Here is a 16,988-nt window from a genome sequence, read left to right on the forward strand (position 1 = left end):
CTGAGAGCGCGACACGTGGCGAATGGCTGAGAGCGCGCCAAATGGCGCTGATCGTTGCGAGACTCGCGAAGGAGCGCTCGTTAACTAGTTGCTCCCGCTGACAGACCCGGCCGGCGCTGGCGGTGCTTTTTGCTACGACTTGTAACCACGGTCCAGGACTCCGGATGAATGAAAGCGTTCAAAGTTAGGGCCGGTAGATGTAACTTAGGATTGGTCCCGGCAAGGACGGACGGATGGCCGAGCCAACGAAGAACCTCGACATGATTCGCCGCCGCCCCATGCCGGATCTGATCCTGGAACGACCACGTCCACCAATGCCGCGACCTCTTCCTCGGAATAACCTACGGCCAAAGACTCCATCGGACTCGCCGCCGACCCGCTGGCCGGCTGGTGGTGACGCCAGACCGGGCTGGGTCAGTCGCCATTCGCCAGTGGGACGATGCGTCCGTAGCTGAAAAGCCAGCAGTTCCTAATATACCACGTACTAATGAGTAGTTGAGCATCAGCAGAGATCCTCACAGGATAGGACTTGCCAAGAGCTAGCAGAGGAAACAGAGTAGCAAAGCAGCGGTGCGCTGCTTATTACTCCCTCTGTAAACAAATATAAGAGCGTTTACATCATTACTCTCTCTGTCTCATAATATAAGAACGAGGGAGTACATGGCTTAAATCTTGACTTTTGGACAAGTGAACTGAGCTCGACTGTACTGGACAGTTTATGGTGCTGGGACAAGCGGCAGGAGATGACGCCGTGCAGCTACATATCATCGCAGGAGCATGCACCGGAGGCCATCCGGGCAGCACAACAAGTCATTCCGCCGTGACCAAATACTGTATGATGCTGCTGCAGCCACATGTGATGAACTGTTACAGCACAAATACACCTGATCGCAGTAGGATCACCAACAGATTTGTAAGTTACAAGACCCTGCAAATTTTAACAACCAACCGGCCATTGACTGTTGGATTGCGTCCATCTTGACTTTCGGACAACTGAATTCAACTGGTACGCTCTTTTGACATTGGCTGTCTATCTTGTTCAGTTTATTCAGGGTGCTGACAGGCAAACAGCGGCGCCGTGCACGGAGTATCACTGCAGGCGGGATGGCAAGAGGGACGCCATGGGTGCTTCCTTTCAGCATGCAGCAGAGCCCATCCAGCAACGCAACCAGTTATTCCGCTATGCGTGTGCAACTTGCGTTTTGGTGCCTGCCAAATTCTTCTCCAGTTTCATATACAGCCGTAACAGCACGCATGCTTTTGTAGCCAACTGTTTCAGCACAAGTAAACCTGATCGCAGTCATCTGCACGCCATCTTGAATCGGTAACACAAAAAATTGTCAAACATGTGAATTTGAGAAGCATTCAACAGTATGGACAAAAGAGATGTAGTTAATTTGAAGGATAAAACAACGACCGATGTTTATCAGTACCTCTCTACAGTTGAGAACCATTTTAATAGTTCCCTTCCTCCTTGCTCTTTCCCTCAACATTACCGGTCTCTACATTGTCCTCATCATGCAGAAACGCCTGAACCCCCAAAATAATATTTTCAGGATGGTTGGGATGCACACCAGCTTCGTTCCTGATCGAAGCAGCTGCAGCCTTGCTTTCTGAAAATGTGGCACCTTTGTGACGAGGCATTACTTTGATTACTTTGAGACATGGGAGATGCTCAATGCCTAAATAGAAGCCATAAGCTTTCGCCACTGACACATCAAATGGCTGCTCAAGCTTCTCAAGCTTCGGCATAGCCCCTTTCTGGACCGTGATATATGCCCCATCCAGACTAAGGAGGCCAAACCTCCTCGGACATGGGAATCCAGTTACCGTAAGCTTTTTCTTTGGTCCTGTAGCCAAGTACAGGTGTAGATAAAGTAACGATGGGAGCTCATCAAGAGTGTGCAGATCCTCCTCCCTTAATTCATCTAATCCGATGTTCACGTGAGCTAGGCTTGTGAGTCCTGGAGAAATCCACTTTGGTACGTTCGCTAAATGCATTTTACCATAAATGCATAATTTCTGAAGGGAGGATGGCAAAGGGGACCACGAGTCGATGAAGTCGAGGGAACCGTAACTCCTATTTTTTATACATAAAGACTGCAGTTTGCAGCTGCTAAGCTTGCATAGCAAGGAGAGTAGAACCTTCTCATGCCTCTTGTACCCATCTCCATCGTCCAAGCATAAACCGAGTTTATTTAATCTGCTCAAGTTCCCAAGCTCCTCAATTGTATCCAATGAACTCCTGGTAATATCAAATCTTGGGGCTTCCCGTAAGCTCCTCATATTCCCGATCCCATTAGGCACCTTACAATAGGCTTTAGTGAGTAGATATTGCAGCTTAGTGAGCAGAATAATTCCAGTCGGCAGCTCTTGCATGGATGGCGTCCTAAGATCAAGGATCTCCAGATCATGTAGCATCACAATGCTTGATGGTAGCTTTGATATGCCCGTGTCCTTAAGGCTCAGGTATTTTAGTTGGAATAATCTGTCCACATTGGAGATATCATACTGCTCCAAACCCTTGCAGCCTTCAAAGTCCAGTACACGTAAAGCTTCAAATTTGGTAAGACTGGGAAAATGTTTCATGAAAACTGATGATGTTACTGTTAGAGACCGAACATGGCTTAGATCTTCTTTTTCCAATGCAGATGCCAACTCCTGGTCAATGTGCTGGACAGATAGTTGCCGAATAAAATCTTGATGGTTTGTCAAATTTTTTTGGCCTCCGCCTACCAAAGTGACAAAATTATCTTCAACTGATTTTGAAATAATAATTTCAAGCATCATGTCATGGACTCGGCAGGCAGGAACCTTGCCGTCATACTCAATGTCCACGGGATGGACCATGCTTTTGTTGATAAGCTCATAAAAGTAGTTCTCAGCAACCTCTTGCTTGCTAAGCCCACACTCTTCCGACATAAAGCCCTCTGCTATCCAATGCCTCACCAACCTCTTTCTATCAATCACATAGTCCTCGGGGAATATACTGAAATGAGATAGGCTTTTTAGCTCCCGGGGGTCGGGACTCCCGGTTATCTATACGTCCATACAGAATACAGTACCTCGAGATCTGTGCCACGTCCTGTGATTGCGTTTTGTTTAGCGGGCCTAGTGAACAGTAATAAAAGCGCGTGCGGTACTGAGACCTGCTGGGATTCATGCTCTCTCTCCACTCCATACTGAGAGATTCTCTGACACAGAATAACTACACGTGACATAGACTTTACAGAGAAAGAATTCTTGAAATCCAATTTCAAATAGAATAGAGAGCCTTACTTTTCTGGGAAGCTGAGAGGGAACGCTTTTTTAATGAAGTGAGAGTGAGAGAGAGGCTTGTGCAAGTGTGCATGCAGGTGCAGGTGAGAGAAAGTGTGTGTCAGGAGAGTGAGTGCTCATCTGAGAGGGAAAGCGTGAGGGGACATGTGCATGCATGTGAAACTAGAGAGAGAGCATGCACCGCCTAGCACAATTGTTAAACAGCGACCTGTCTATCAGCCCCCCTGCTCCCTACACCTAGGTCCTGCAGCCTACACCTGGGACCTGCTGCATGTCTCGGTCACTGTCCATTAGACTGGATAAGTATATTGCTGCTGCAAATGGTCTGTTACTCGGCAGACTAAAGTTCGAATTTTACAGAGCATCGATGGATGGGATAAGAGGGTCGGTGCACCCGGGGTCTGTCACACCTTTTCGTACTGAAATACAACAAACATGTCTTGAGATGAAGTGGGAGATCATTATAGCTAAGGGATAGTATTCTACTCATTCCCTCTAGACTCTGTTTTCTTTCCAGTGTAGAACCAATTGCCCTTTTAACCTTCTCCCACTCCTCCTTGGTTGCTAATCTGTTCGCCAACAAACTAGATATAGTGACAATTGCCAATGGTAGGCCTCCACACTTGTTTAGGATCGCATCTGAAACTTTCTTCAGCATATCAGGACATTGGTTACCGGAGCCAAATATTCTGGTCAAAAATAATTTCCTGGAGTGAAGATCACTTAGGGCTTTCGTTCCATATGTACACGCGGTCGACTACACTCGGACAACATGACTTTGCTACATCAACAATGCGTGTCGTAGCTATTATTCTGCTAGAACAACTATTCTCTGGAAAAGCACACTTGATAGCGTTCCATGCTTCTATAGACCATACATCATCTATAATGATAAGATACCTACAAAAAATTAGTAGATGATGTCAACCCAGTGTGATAAGAAATTGAGTTTGAACACTCAAACATGCCATGAAACTCCGATATTTCATATGATTCATGTACTTAACTAGAGTAGTTAATATATAAGAGTAGATAACTAGAGTAGTTAATATATATTGTTTCTACATACAGTTTATCGTTTATCGTATATATGTAGCATGGCAACTTCACTGAAATTCTAACTAAGACAAGACGTGAATTCTATATAGTAGATCAGAAACAAAAAATTATGTTACTCCTCCGATCCGAATTAATTGACACAGCCTCTATACAATGTAAACTGGACATTGTATAGAGTTTGCATCAATTAATTCGGATCGAAGGGAGTACAGTATTTTCTTTACAACTTGGAAAAACGTTTAGAATGCTTATATGAGTCTATATGAAATGAAGGGTAGAAATAATGAACAGAGCCATGAAACTCCAACATTGCATATGCTTTAGGTGCTCATTAGTTAAGTATGTGCACATATTACACTTATCACATATGTTTCCATATGCATTTTTTATTGTACAAATGCATCATGCCCACTTCACTGAAGTACTAGTATTAACTAACTGAGCTATCTCAATTTACTCGATTATGACATATACATTTTCAGTTTGGCGTTTTTTGCTTTACAATTCGTAAAGGCATTTCACAAATGTTGAATTGAGTATATATGAAAATAGAAGCAGATATAGTAATAAAATAGTTAAAGTTGTGTTGCATTTTCTCGCAAAAAAAAAAGGTTGTGTTGCATTTACCAGTGTGTTCACCCAGCGTTCTAATCTGGAAAATAAACATACTCATATATAACACTTAGATCATGGTGAACTAGCTAGTGTGAGATGGTGCAAAAGTTTGCATGTAGCAACTAGTTCACACAAAAGACGATGATGATAAGGAAATGCGTACAATTTACTCATACTTTAGCAGTTCATTTTTGAAGTGCCAGATATAACATTTTGAGTAGTTTGAGTACTTCATTAATCTTCTATGCTGCGGCACAAGTACTTCATTAGTCCTTGTACACATTTGTTCCGTTTTAAATAGCAATAATAAAACTTCATTTCAGGACACTATGAATGCAACACAACCAAGCCGTTATTGCAACGGACAGCATATTTTCATACTATATAACAAACATTCCATATGCTCAGCACCTTTCAGCTGGACACAGGATAAATTTCAGTGCGGGTGATCAGGAGGACCGGCAATTATGCGAGCCAGCCTCAATCGTACATGAGGTATATTTGCATGAAAATAATAACAGTATGCACAATAGTCCATAGGCCTGTTTTGAGAGAAATAATAATGGCAGATATTACCTTTTATCTTGTAGCAGTTCTCTTAGCTTTGCAATACATTTCCTTTCATCCCGATCGCTTCTATCTTTTGTAGATTCATCTTCGCATGACACTTGAGAGATCAGGTCCTTGATAATTTTCTTTATATCTAGTTTTTGCGAGACTGATACAAAAGCATGACAATCAAACTTTCCTTGAATCTTGCGATAGACCTCATTTGCCAGTGTTGTCTTTCCCAATACACCAAACCCAACAATCGACAACACCTTGCAGTGTTTGGAGGAGTTATTTTCTTCTTCCAACATCCACTTCGCAAGATCGTCTCTTGGACTGTCCACACCCACAAGGTGTGCCTCGTCAGCAAAAAATGCATGAAGCCGGGGATCCACGGCGGTAGGGCCAGTGGTGCTAGAAGGAGCTGTTAGGTTGATCTCTCTCCCGTTCGAGCCCAACGGGTCGAACTGGCCCTTGACTCGCGCCCTGATCGGGGGCGCTCAACCAAACCATGGTTGGTGGGCCCCTGTGACCCGCGCTATATAAACAGAGGTGGGGGCCGGGGCGCTAATTACGAGGTTAATCGCTGCCACAATCCCCACCTACAATCCCTACCGATCTAGGGTTAGCGCGGTGCTCACAGGAAGCTCCACCACCTCGCCCACTCTCCGCCATCGCCGTGCGCCCCAGCACCACGATGGCCTCTGGCTCGAGTTCATCCACTGCCGGACAAGGTAGGTTCACCGGAATGATCTAACCTATCCGATCCAAAGGTACTATCAATGGTATCAGCCAGATCGGGTTAGATTTTTTCGGTTGAAAAGAAATCACAGAAAGAAATCCCTTCTCCCAAAGAACCCTAGAAGGGCAAAGAAATCTCAAAAGAAAAGTTGTGCCGCCGTCATGGCCGCACCTGTTCCTCTCGATCCGGACGCGCATCGGCAAGCCGAGGCGTCGGACGAAGAACTCACCCCACAGGGGCAAAGAGCACCACCACCGATCCATTCGACGGCGGCGCGCTCACCGCAATGGGAACGCGCGACCGGCGAAGGGGTCGGCAGGGGCGCAACCGCTCCATCCATCTAGGTCGCCGTTGGGCGGCAGCTGCCTCTCTCTCTCTGGGGAGGTGGTGGTTGGAGAGGAGTGAAACAGAAGAAAGGGGGGAAGAGATGCGGTCAGGCTCGCTCGGTGGAGGACGCCATCGCCGGCGGCTCGACCGGACCGGCGCGGCGCGGTCGCCCGGCGTCCGAGACAGCGAGGGGTGCAGAGGAGGCGCAGCTGTGTCTCCCTCACGTTCTGCCACAGATGAGAAAAAGGGAGACAGAAAAGGGAAAGAGCGCCGCGGCGCGGCACGGTGGCTGTCGTCGCCGTCGCCGGCGGCCAGGCGCGGCTCGAAGGCCCGGCGAACGGGACAGAGCCAGCGGCGAAGGAGAGGAGCGAGCGGCGCGGGGGGAGGAGAGAAATGACCGAGGGTTTCGGTCGATCCCCTCGCTCCCTCGGTTTTGTTCGAGCGAACTGCGCGCTGGACCGTCGCATCGTCACGGACGACCGTGATCTAAACCCTAAAGCGGCTGCGGGCCACTGGGCCGAAAGGGAGGCGCGAGCTGGGCCGAGGCAGCCAACTGCGGGCGCCGCCGCGCGCGCTGGGCCAAGGCCAGCAGCCGCGCGAGCTGGGCCGAGGCCGGCTGTGCAGCAGTTTTCCTTTTTCGTTTTTTAATAGTTCTAGTCCAGTTTCTGGGCAGATTTTAAATAGCTTTCCTATGCAATTTTTTGCAACAAAATTTTGTCTAGAAAATAGAAAAGTGACAGAAAAGTTTTCTGAAAATGCAAAAAGAAAGTTTTCAGAAAATAAATGTTCATGAATTTTATAAAGAAAACTAAAAAAGTTCATGATTTCTTATTCGGTCAAAGAAAAGTTTATGTAAAGCTTAAAAAGTTCGTGAATTTTTATTCATGTTTTTCCGCTGCGTAAATAATTAATAGTGCTCTTTTACGAAGAAAATAAAAGTTTAGATAGAATTAAGTTTTTAAGAGCATGTTAAAGTGATTATTAAAATGAATATGGTTATGTTATTTTTATGACCAACGTTGTTAATAACATGATCATGTTTATTATTGAAAATAAAAGTGCTCTTTTAAAAGTGAATAGAACTAAAGTAAAAGATTAAATTATTGCTTCTGTAATGCATTTTTAACCAACTGGTTAAAATTGCTTAGAGAGTAAAAGAGTACAGATTGTTTTTTGAATAAAATATTGTAAAGTTTCCGCTGCAAAGTAAAAGTTTTATCCTCCAATTAAATTGCAACCAACGGGAAAGTTTAATTGGAAGAAATGCTCTAAGCAATGTTTTTCCCCTATGGGTGAAATAAGATGCAGATAGTTTCCGCTATGACAAAGGAAAAGATATTTGTTTTAAAGTTAAAAATATGGTATTGTTATTTTCTGACCAACGTTGATGATAACAGTGCTGTAATTCTATGAGTCTTGTGTTCAAAGTTTAAATCTCTAATAAATTTTGTATCAAGGTGACCAATTTTCAGAGAATGGATAAAGATCAAGAAATGCTCTTGAACTAGAGAAATTTATATTTCTTGTTCCCACTACAATAAAGTTGATGATGATGATTAATTTTAGCAAAGTTGTTTAATACAACTACTATCATCACATTGTTTATGAGTTATGCATTATTTCCATTTCCGCCCAACGGTGATATGGAATTAATGTAAAAGGATGTTGTTTATTCTAATTCTGCCACAATAGTGATTTAGAATATAAAAGAAAGTTTCAAAAATTTAATGTGCATTTCTTTTAACCAGACCAACGTAGGGTTATTTTTATGCCCATTATTGTTGATTATTGGCTAAGTTTTCTCAGACTAAAAGTTTTCCATGCTTTCATTCGTGAAGGCGAATGGTTGGGTACTTGTGACCCGAAAGATCACCAAGAAAGGTCATAACGTGAGGGAGTATGTTCTCTCTAAAGAATGGCATCAAAAGGAAAGAAATAGATCATTGAGAGTCTTGGTTGATGAATGTCTTTCATGTACTCTCTATGAAGAAGTTTCTTCAGTCAACATGATTTGAGATGAAACAAGCAACATGCGTGTTTAATTTGACCAACGTCGGATCAAGCATGTGTGTCAAAGAGCATTCGGATTTATTCCTAAATTTGATGATTGAATATGCAGTCAAAAGAGCCAATTCTGTCATTTATGTTCCCTTACAGGGAATTACCCGCATGGCGGGAAAAGATGATTATGATAAAACCTGCATGGCGGGAAAAGTCTGGGAAAATACCTGCGTAACGGGGTAAAGCTGACATAATATTATGTCAAAAATCCCGTATGGCGGGAGAAATTCTGGCAAGAGAAAGATATGATAACTCATGTGTTTTTAATGTATCCCACTCTGGGAGAAAAGAATGGAGTAGCTGAAAGGTGCAACCGTACACTTATGGATATGGTGCGCAGCATGATGAGTTATTCCAACTTGCCATTGGGATTATGGATGGAGGTGCTTAAAACCGCCATTCACATTCTCAATAGAGTACCGAGCAAGTCGGTGCCCAAAACACCGTACGAGCTATGGACAGGAAGGGTGCCCTCCCTACAACACTTCAGTGTGGGGGGGTGCCCTGCTGAGGCCAAAATGTTTAATCCAAACATTGGAAAGTTAGATCCCAAAACAGTGAGTTGCCACTTCATTGGCTATCCAGACAGATCAAAGGGTTTTCGTTTCTACTGTCCATACAGATGTACAAAGTTTGTAGTAACAAGACATGAAGTCTTCTTAGAGGACGAAATGATGAGGGGGAGCTTGGTAGCTCGGAAAATTGATCTTGAGGAGAAGAGGGTGCATGCACCTAATCCGATGATTCAGGAGCCATTTTTCTCACTACCAGTTGCAACTCCACCCATGACAGCTATGGGGGAAGACACGGAACCTGTCCGTCAGGAGCCGACTGAACCCGTTGTTGAGCATGAAAGGGAGGTGCAACAGCAAATTTTAGAAGAAGTGCCAGAAGTTGAGGCACAAAATGTGCCAGAAACTGAGGCCCTTAGAAGGTCTACAAGACCAAGGAAGTCAGCTATTTCTACTGACTTTAAAGTTTATAACACAGAAATGGTTCATATGGAAAAAGATTCCACCTCATATGAAGAAGCCATGAGAAGCCCTCATTCATCGAACTAGATGAAGGCAATGGAAGACGAGATGAAATCAATGAGTTCCAAAGATGTTTGGGACTTAGAGGAAATTCCCAAAGGAGCCAAAACAGTAGGTTGTAAATGGGTCTACAAAATTAAGTATGACTCTAAAGGGGATATAGAAAAGTATAAAGCACGACTCATGGCAAAAGGATTTACACAAAGAGAAGGGATAGATTACAATGAGACATTTTCTCCAGTCTCATGTAAGGATTCCTTCAGAATCATAATGGCATTAGTTGCTCATTTTGATTTAGAGTTACATCAAATGGATGTTAAGACGGCATTTCTTAATGGTGATTTAAAAGAAAAGGTCTACATGAAACAACCCAAGGGTTTTATCATGGAAGGCAAGGAAAATATGGGATGCCGCCTGAAGAAATCCATTTATGGATTAAGACAAGCCTCTCGGCAGTGGTATCTAAAGTTTAATCAAACGATTAAAAGTTTTGAATTTAAAGAAAATATTGTGGATAATTGCATTTATGCAATGTTTAAAAATGGGAAATATATTTTCCTAATCTTGTATGTGGATGATATCCTGCTTGCTAGTAGTGATGTTAGTCTACTACAAGAAACAAAGAAATACTTATCCTCAAATTTTGACATAACAGATCTTGGTGAAGCATCATATGTTTTGGGCATAGAAATTCACCGAGATAGGAACAATGGAGTTTTAGGACTATCTCAGCAAGCATATTTAGAAAAGGTTCTTAAAAAGTATAATATGCATGCGAGTAAAGCCACACCTGCTCCAATAGTCAAGGGCGATAGTTTTGGGAAATTTCAATGTCCCAAGAACCAGTATGAGATCGATCAAATGAAAGCAGTACCATATGCTTCGGCAGTTGGCAGCTTACAGTATGCACAAGTGTGCACTCGCCCTGACTTAGCTTTTATCACTGAGGTACTCGGTAGATATCAAGAGAATCCAGGCCTAGAGCACTGGAAGATGGTAAAGAAAGCATTGCGTTATGCGCAAGGCATGAAGGACTACATGCTAATATACAGGAGAAGTGATTCCCTAGAGATAAAAGGGTATTCAGACGCAGATTTTGCGGGGGACAGAGATGATAGAAAATCCACGTCAGGATACATATTCACCCTCGCCGGGGGAGCTATTTCGTGGAAAAGCTCCAAACAGTCGATAGTTGCATCATCCACGATGTATGCAGAATTCATAGCATGCTTCGAAGCCACGGGGCAGGCGATATGGCTAAAGAAATTTGTACCCGACTTGAAAGTGGTAGATTGTATTCACAAACCACTAAAGATGTACTGTGACAACCAGCCCGCAGTATTTTACGCTCACAACAACAAGTCGAGTAATGCTGCCAAAACAATAGAGATAAGGTATTATGTTGTGAAAGATAAAATCCAGGATCAAACTATAAGTCTCGAGCATATAAGGACAAAAGATATGCTTGCGGATCCGCTAACGAAAGGCTTAGCACCCAATGTGTTCAAGGAACACTTAGCCGGCATGGGTTTAAGGGAAAGCCTTATGATTCCTGGATAGGCCCAAAAGGAACATAATTTGTTTCTGAACATAAAGTATGTTGTAGCTGTATGATTCTAACGGCAATTAAGCCGTGACGATGAAACATGCTCTATGTACCAATATGTGATGAAACAGATAAACTAGAAAGTATAAAGTTAAAAGTAAAGTTGAGATCAAGGGGGAGAATGTTAGGTTGATCTCTCTCCCGTTCGAGCCCAACGGGTCGAACGGGCCCTTGACTCGCGCCCTAATCGAGGGCGCTCAACCAAACCATGGTTGGTGGGCCCCTGTGACTCGCGCTATATAAACAGAGGTGGGGGCCGGGGCACTAATTACGAGGTTAATCGCTGCCACAATCCCCACCTATAATCCCTACCGATCTAGGGTTAGCGCGGTGCTCACGGGAAGCTCCACCACCGCGCCCACTCTCCGCCATCGCTGTGCGCCCCAGCACCACGATGGCCTCCGGTTCGAGTTCATCCACTGCCGGACAAGGTAGGTTCACCGGAATGATCTAACCTATCCGATCCAAAGGTACTATCAGGAGCATCACTCAGCTTGTAACAATCCTTTAGCTCTTTCACCTGCTTGATGCGACCCTTGAGGTCGTCGATTTCGCCGGCGATTCCGCGCCTAGCTCCAAGCGTCTTGAGACGGCGAACGGTCTTGCGGAAGAAGTCCTTGAAGCCGCCATGGTCTCGGCCGTCGCCGAGGTGGTGGATGAGCTTGTCGAAGACGTCCTCGGTGTCGTAGGCCAGCTCCCTGGCCAACGAAATCCACGCCTTGACTTTGTCATTTGGGTCCTCCAGCTTGGTGTACTCCTTGAGCGCGGCATGCATGCTGGCGAGCTCAGATCTGAGGGACCGGACCTCGCGGCGGACCCCTTTCAGCCGGCCGCACTCGTTCGGCGAGCAAGGCCGTGAGCTTCCCCAGCAGGGGCCCAAACGCGCCGTGCGCGGCGCTGACCACCGCCATGGATGCTGCTCTCTAGCTAGCTACTCCTCCTCGCATGTAACTACTAATTCGGTGTGTGCTTGTGGGAGGCGGCTCCTCTACCGTGCCTCTGAGCACGGCACGTCTGCCGTGCCTTCTTCGACGCTCGCGGATGCATTGATATGGGCTAGAAATTTACTAAAAACTAATCAGCCCAGCCAACTGTTAGATGTACACACGCCTGAACTGATTAACTATGCTCTTGTCTTGAAAAAAAACTATGCTCAAAATTTTCGTTTTGCCAAAAAAAACTATGCTCAAAATTTGCTAAAAAAATATGCTAAAGAAAATGTGCCATTTTAGCGGAACTAATTAAATAATTAACTTAAAAACAGTTAACTATAATCTGTTGTAAATATAAGACAGAGATTTCAATACAGACTACACACAAATGTATATAAACACATTTTAGAGTGTAGATTCACTCATTTTGCTTCATATATAGTCTATATTGAAATATTTTAAAAGCCTTATAGTATTTAGGAACGGAGGGAGTATAATTAATACATGACCAACACTATAAAATGAAACTGATCTAGGCATGCACTGGGCCCTCAGCGAGGATCGCCACCCTGGATCCCTCCGTCGTCAAGGACCGACGTTCTAAATCCCTTTTCGGCCTCCATCGTCTTCACCAACACCCTCATTGAGCAAGGGATTCCTACATCATGTGGTGTTTAACTGTAGTAGCTAAGAGAGTGAATGCCTAGCGGGGCATTGTGAGCTTCGGAATTATTGTTTCGACTTTTAAAACTAAACAGTTAATAATTCAGGCGTGTGTACAACTAACGGCTGGGCTGGGCTGATTAGTTTTGGCTAGTTTCTGGCCCATTCCAATGCGCCCGCGAGCGTCCGAAGAAGGCACGGCAGCCGTGCCGTGCTCAAAGGCACGGTAGAGGATCCGGCTCCGTGCTTGTGGTGGTGGGAGTGTGGAGAAGCGGATAGAGGAAGAGGACCAGTCAGTGGATGTGGTGGGTGGCACGGGCTGCAAGATTCCCTTGCTCGGTGACGCGAACCTGCGAGGAAACGGCGGTGGAGGAGCAAGTGGGTGAGATTTAGGAACAAGTTGTCGGACCGCACAACAGTGGTCAAGCTTGACTCAGCCGAGCGGCGGTGTGCGTGCGTGTTGTGTGTATCGAGCTGGTACGAGCCGGTGCTCGCGGTCAGTTTTGCCGGCCGCGCAGTACGCGCTGGAACGCGTCAGAGTGGGGGAGGTGGGCTGCGTCGTGTGCTGCACCAGCCCACGTATAAAACCCTCCCGTGATCTGAGCTTGTAAAGTATGCGTGGTTAGTCCAGCAATAGAAAATCAAGGGCGTTCGTTGGCCCGGCGTTCGTGGCTCAAACCACCGGGTCTTTCCAAGGCAGTCAACTCTTTGGCCCTAAAAAAAAGTCAGTCAACTCTGTAGTTGGAACGCGAAACAACATGTGGCTGGATAGTCAGGAGGGCAACGGTATCCCCTACCCACTAGTCAAGTCTCGGACTTACACGGTTGCTCGTATTTTCATGAATTTATTTCAGGCCTTCCGGCAATGTGCGGCCAGTGAGAGGAGATGTTCCCGTTGACTACAAAGGTGTCTAACGATTCCTCGATGAGCATATATATGTATAACCATACGGTAAGTGTGGTCAACTCTTTCATGTTGATGAGTATTTGAATGATGTTATTAAGAGAGAAAAAGACGTATACATGTATAAGGAGTTACATATATACAATAGCAAGCAAATACATGCTCGTATAATTAGTTTGCCATGAAGTGATGACAGCATCTACGATCACAAGTCACAAATTCCACTCTCCAAACGCCCACGGACAATGGTCAGACATCACACTAAAAATCTTTTTGACAACCGGATACCTTAATTATGAATTCTCAAAATCCAAACAATTACATGCACGTGAAACCTAATCTTCAGCGGAGCTCGTTCTGCTCCGCTATGCCCATGTCCGGTGGCTGGCTGCGCCCCTCAAAGTGTTGGTGCGGCTGCTGGCGAGGTAGAGTAGGACATCGGACATGCATCCGCTCATGGGACTCAAGGCGTCGCCATCTCCCATTCCCTTCTCTTCCTTATCGGAGCCCGTGACTTGCACGTCGCCGGTGGATGTGAGGTTGATGATGGATCTATCGTGGTTTGAGCCAGTCACGTCCACCACGACGCGGTTGTGGCGCTAGTGGTTGTTGGGCCGGAGAGTGCGACTCCGCCTCGCCAACGTCCGTTGCGAAGCCTGTCACGGTCTCCCGCGGATGCTGTCTCGCACGGCAGGCACACTACGTCACACTTTGCGTCAGAACAAGGCCTAATCATTCACCTTTTCCTCGACACGTGAACGAAGCGGTTGCGCATCTGGCACGACGTTCGGACGCCAGACGAACCGCATTGCCTCCGAAGAGTTAGTGCCGACACGCCTCGCACCGGATCCATGTGCCACTTGGGCGGACGCAACGGATTCCCGAGATCGGCGGGGAGCAAGGCGGACATCCATCTCCTCCTTAGGGTTGCGTGGGACGAGCTCCGGGTCAACGGATTAGAAGGGTAGGACTCAGATCCGATGCCCGCCATACCGGAGAAGGCGGGAGATCGCCGGACAGGAGCTTGTGGGCAGAGGGGAGTGGACTAGAGGTGAGTGGATTGGAGTGGAATACGGCTAGGGTTTCTTCGGTGTGCGGATATGGTCCAATTTCTGTGAGATCAGGTGGGTTAGAGTGGCCCGGATCTGGCGGGGCGGGCGCGTCCGGACGTCCCCATCTGCCCCAAATATAGGCTGGATATGGGAAGTGCATATCAATTCAGGTGTTTAGGCCGGATATGATGTTCGGTTGGATGTCATTTTTCGGTCGGGACAATGACCAGACAGCCACCCGGGCGTTTGCGAGGGGTCCTGTTGTGTACGTCATCAAGTCATCATGTACACCTCTATATCCAGCTTCAGTTGCTTTTGTGCCCGCTCGGCAGAGAGCTTACAAGCTGTGGTCAACATCTCGCAGACTCCTCGTGGCATTCGTTCAAAGATGAAAAATAATTCGCACAAGATACCAAGGAAAATAATCTAATCAATCCAAATATTAAGGTTTGCAAATTCCAATTGAATAATGTCTCTTCGACATGCCAAAAAAATTGCAAGGATATATTTCCTGTTTAGAAAAAAATGTGTTTCAATTTTCTATATTTTCTGCAGCTTAAGTTACTAAGTTAACTACTCATGCGACTGCTATGCATGAGTTGGTTATTGGGGTGAAAAATAGTAAAAACCATGAAAGGATATTATCATTCTAGAACTTGATAGAATGATATGTGAAGTCAGACAAAATTGGATAATGTAGTCAATAAGGGCATTGGTAATGTGTTGCCAAATTGACACTCCCCATGTAAACTAATATAAGACTTTTTATATCACTATTTTAGTGATATGAAATTAGTGAACTTGAAAAAATGTTTAAGAATTAAAAAAACTTAAAATGTGCCCGGTTTGAAAATGTTCTTGAATTTGAAAAATGTCCGTAAATTTTAAAAAATGTTCATGAACCTTTTTAGTTCACAAACATTTGTAATATGGCTTTTCTACCATTATGGCGATAATATTATACAATGTGAGCAAACCCCTTTCACCCATTCTGCAAGGCTGACTGAATCCCCCGTCAGCGTGCAGCACAACCAATTTGGAGTATAGACCGTACTCCAGAATGGGTGCTGCAGCGTCTGTTTTTGAGCGTGCGAAATGCTAGTTCTCTTTCAGTTTCTACGACTAAACTGTTTCAGCACAAATATACATCCGACCCACAGTAGGATTTTTCTCCACACAAGCTAGGCAAACTCAGCCCTGTTATTTCTTTGCCCATAAATTATGGAGAAAACATATTTCAAAATGAGTTCCCAGTAAGGGGGGCGGCTCACGCCCGCTCCGCTCCTAGGGGGGCGGAACGGGTGAAACCCTAGCCGCCGCCCCCGTCTCCCTTCTTCTCCATCCACCCCGCTGCCGCCGGAGGAAACCGACGGGTAAGACCCGTTCGGTGGACGGCGGTGGCGGGATCACTACTAGGAAAAGGCCTACTAGTGGCGCTGCCTACTAATGGCGCACTATTGGTGCGCCACTAGTACCACACCACTAGTATTAAATACTAATGGCGCACCACTGGTGCGCCATTAGTATCTGGTATACTAATGGCGCACCACGGAGTGCGCCATTCGTATAGGAGCAGGTGCGCCATTAGTATGGCCTCCCAGGGGCCATATATACCCATGTGCTTTGCCATACTAATGGCGCACTGCGGGGTGATGCGCCATTAGTATCCTTTGGCATACTAATGGCGCACGTTGGGGTGATGCGCCATTAGTATGTATATTAGGGATTTTTTTTTCTTTTCTGATATTTGCACAGATTATAAAATATATTATTGGACAGAATATAGACAGCACCACACAGCAACAGCAGATTCATCGAATACAATAGAAGATTAGTCTCCGAATACAATTCATCATATTAGTCTCCGAATTCAAAAGACCGAGCAAAGATAGAACATTACAAGTCTCGAGACCGCGAGTAGCGAGTTTGTCTTCACATTACAAGTCGATATCGATCATCTAAACTACCATCACATAGAAGAGAGCTGCGGTCATCGCGATGAAACTGGTCTTCATCCGGTTCCTCCAACGCTCCCTCCTCTCTCCCGCTAGATAGCGCGCGTATCTAGATTCCGCCTCCGCCCTAGTGGTGTACCCTTTGTAACTGTTACCGCTGAAACGGTGAACCTGTCTCCGACACTCCTCCCAATCGTCGTAGACTCCGGG

The 16,988-nt window shown here is 45.5% G+C and overlaps 1 pseudogene; it reads right to left on the reverse strand.

Annotated features, from left to right (window-relative positions):
- Window positions 1-394: 394 nt before the first annotated feature.
- LOC123123885 (disease resistance protein PIK6-NP-like) lies at window positions 395-12,183 on the reverse strand (annotated as a pseudogene).
- Between the last annotated feature and the right edge of the window lie 4,805 nt (window positions 12,184-16,988).

Source organism: Triticum aestivum, chromosome 5D (assembly GCF_018294505.1).
Source record: "Triticum aestivum cultivar Chinese Spring chromosome 5D, IWGSC CS RefSeq v2.1, whole genome shotgun sequence".
In the NCBI taxonomy this organism is placed as follows: Eukaryota; Viridiplantae; Streptophyta; class Magnoliopsida; order Poales; family Poaceae; genus Triticum; species Triticum aestivum.